At 38.5% G+C, this 3,564-nt stretch overlaps 1 protein-coding gene across 3 annotated transcripts in view; it reads left to right on the forward strand.

The window, feature by feature from the left end:
- sgsm1a (small G protein signaling modulator 1a) overlaps positions 1–3,564 on the forward strand; it is a 26,279-nt gene that overhangs the window by 8,380 nt on the left and 14,335 nt on the right. The gene's annotated exons all lie outside the window — the stretch shown is intronic.

Raw genomic sequence — 3,564 nt, forward strand, 5'->3', positions numbered from 1 at the left:
ATAGAGAAGGAAGCTGAGATGTTATCTCCCACGTTAGAACCGGTTAGACAGTGGTATTAAATAGAAATAAAGGGCATTTAAAGTTCAATATTTCACCAAATGTTATTATTCTTGCCTCCAAATGGCACTAATAGAGTGCAGGATGATTGGTGTGAGAAACACGCTACCCACATACAGGCGCTCACACTCATCAGATGTCTGGCTCGGTCCAGAGCGGGAATTATATTTGAGGATTTCAGTGTGAATAAAATGATTCTCAGCTTCCGTAAAATGTGATATTTGTACTAATTAGATGCCATGTGTACACACAAAGATTGAGCTTCACTCATATGTGAAAACTCTCAGAAAGCCATTCAGAAATATTTATGATACAAACCAGTGGACAGCAATGAAACCTTTCCTGACACAGACTCTCATTACCAGGTTAAATAGTGTGACTAAAGGAATTGTCTGCATCATACTGATGGGGAAATACGTATAAGGATACTGTAAATACTTACATTGCACAGACATCGTATGGCAACATATACTGTATAATCTAATGCAGTGCAATAAAGCAGTCCTGCAATAAATGTATCTTATTTTGTCCATCCTGTTTTAATCAGAGGGTAAAAAAGAGAAACACAGATGAATCGACACCTCTTACAAAACCTGAACATTGCACCTGCCAACTGAGGGTATATATTAACAAGTAGTGAGAAACAAAAGTTAAAACCAGTGTCAGGATGAGTCACAGTTTCACCAACTGCTGTCAGAATAACAGTTAAGCTAGGCACACACAAATAGACTTTTACACTGACCCATGACTTAATAGTGTCATTTCACACACATACAGTATGAGCTCTATAAAGTCAAAGGAAAAGGAGAAAATGAGACAAAATGCTGTGAAGAGAAAGACAAATGCCCAAAATCTCTCACCACAGTCAAGATACCGTACAACACACAGTCAGTTGTGTGTGCTTCTTGTGTCCTTAATTTGGATTTTTTAGCAGGAAAAGAATTTGCAGCAAGCTTGAAAACCTAGTAAACCAGCATAAGTGGGTGATGTTAGACATCTGTCAGGTCCGATAGTCAACTTAGCTTGCATCTTTTTTAGTTTTATTTTTCTTGTGGAGGGTTATGAAAATCATTTGTCACACAATACAGATTTTATTACAGCATGATGGTAAGTATTTTTTAACTCATGAAGGTGTTGTGGGATTTGTATGCGCTTTATGTGACTTCAATAAAAGTGATTATCATCATCATTAAGCCTTCTTTGGAAAAAACAAAGGGACGGCTGCGGCTCAGGAGGAAGAGCAGTTGTCCCTCGACCAGAAAGTTGGCGGTTTGATTGCTGTCCTCCCCAGTCCACATGTCAGAGTTTCCCTGGCTAAGACATTCAACCCTAAGTTGCTTCCGATGGCCAGAGCAGCACCTGGCAGAAACAGCACTGCCATCGGTGTGTGTGTGTGTGTGTGTGAGTTAGCACTTCAGATGGCTGTCTTGGTTCTGTCCCAGAGACATATTCTTTGTATGTGCAACATACTTGGCCAATAAAAGTGATCAGCTTTCTTGGATAATCGGTTTCAGTAGCTGCTGGTGTCTGTTCTCTGCTGCTATCATATGCCCTAGTGGACAGGATGACTCTCTCTCTGTTTTGTTGTCAGCTGACTTCCTCCTCCTCTTCCTCCTCCTGACTCCTCCTGTGATCCTTATATATCTTATTACTGTCTTGTTACTACACATTGTCTTTCAGCTGTGGTCTGTTTAGAGATGAGAGTGAGTGGTCGGTGGGAGATGGGCTCAGCCAGCTCCCAGGGGAGCAATTAGCCTCTGCCATCGTGGCCGCTTTGATGAGCTGCCCAGGCAGAGTCTGAAGTGTAGACAGTGAGGGGTAAAGTGTGTCAAGATGCCACTGTTGACAGATATGAACCAATGGAAAGTAGCACAACAAAGCTAGTTGTCTTCATACTGTAGATTGGAAGCTCTTCAATTAATTTAATTCTTACTTTACCTAGTTATAAACTGCACTTTCTTCCGTTCTCCATCCTGTCTGTTAAAGTCTTTGCTTCTTTTAATATATCATTTATGACAGGTTGTAACAGTTCTTTTAAATGCCCTTAGTCACTATGACAAATTTGATAGCAGTGGGTACAACTACATAATTAGATTTTTGCCTTTAGGAATGCACTCTGAAGCCACAGCAGCTATATTAACAGGTCACCTCCAATTTTGCCTGATGGTGACACAAACAGCACTGATGCAAATCTGCGAACAGGTGTTTTGAAAAGTCATTTATCTACTTTTGATTTTATCCAGGAAAGTGAGGTTGACATCTTTTTCTGTCAAATCCACTTGTACTATATGTTGCAGCTAAAAGACTCAACAAATCATTAAACCATTGTCCTGAAAACTGCCCGGTTTTCCAAAGATGTCAGTATTTAAATGTAATGATGCTCAGCTTTATAGATAAAGACATCAGAAACATCAGTAAAGTGAAAAGGGCAGCCAAATCAATTTTAATCAACCAAACAAAGATTGCATTTGTTTTCCTGGGTGCTATGATAAAATGGATTGTTTCTTGATGTTTCAATATAATAAAAAATATTTAATAATAGAAAATCAAATTATTGTTTGACAAGAAAACTGGTTAAATATCATACATATCTTGGTCTGAAGATAATGGCTAGTGATCATTTTAGCAATGAAGTGACAGCTCATTTTGTCTATGACATGTGAAATAACTCACTGTGTCACAGGACTCTATAGAGCCCAAAGTAAAATTTAAAAATTGCTTAATTTGTTTGAAGTACAGTCAAAAACCACTAAAAGGTATTTTGTTAACAGTTGTATGTAACAAAAACAAATGTCTGTATATGTGAATGTGATTTTATAATATACTGTAAGATAAATAGCGCAGATTGTAAATTGATCAAAAATGTCTCTTTAGTTCAACTTACTGACTAAACATTTCAGTAGTGTTTCCATTAAGACCTTTGGCTGCTGTGAGTGAAGTGTTGGTCAGCTTTGTGTCATTGTCCAAGAGCCTCTTAATGCGCTCAGTCGCCGCAGATGGAGGATGATTAGAGGCCAGTAGGAGGTGTTGCACAAGAGATTGATCCTGCTGACATGATGAGCATTTTCTTCATAGCATTCTTTCTTTAAATGCTGTTGGTAATTGATGCTGTGGGAAAATTGGTTAGATAAAATATTTAAAACTACAATACTCAAGTTCTGGAAATCACGCTAGCACTAGCATATGACTCTGCCACCAGGATTTTCAATGAGTCTTTGAAGTTGAAAGTCTTGTACATGTATATCCTCACCCTGTGTCTCATACTGAATCCTTCATGTTTCCATATATATATGTATTATATATATATACGTGTGTGTGTGTGTGTGTGTGTGTGTGTGTTCTCTGCAGTGATAAAGAAATTTCCCAACTGTGTGAAAGGAAAGTGTTGTTTATAGCACTATCACCGCTGCTGTTGTTCATTTCATATTGAGATTGTTGCAGCACAGAGTGCGGCATGCTGAGAGTTTAAATCAGTATCTCAGTGGATAGACAGCAGCTCTCAAGAA

Source organism: Monopterus albus, unplaced genomic scaffold (assembly GCF_001952655.1).
Source record: "Monopterus albus unplaced genomic scaffold, M_albus_1.0 scaffold23.1, whole genome shotgun sequence".
NCBI lineage: Eukaryota > Metazoa > Chordata > Actinopteri > Synbranchiformes > Synbranchidae > Monopterus > Monopterus albus.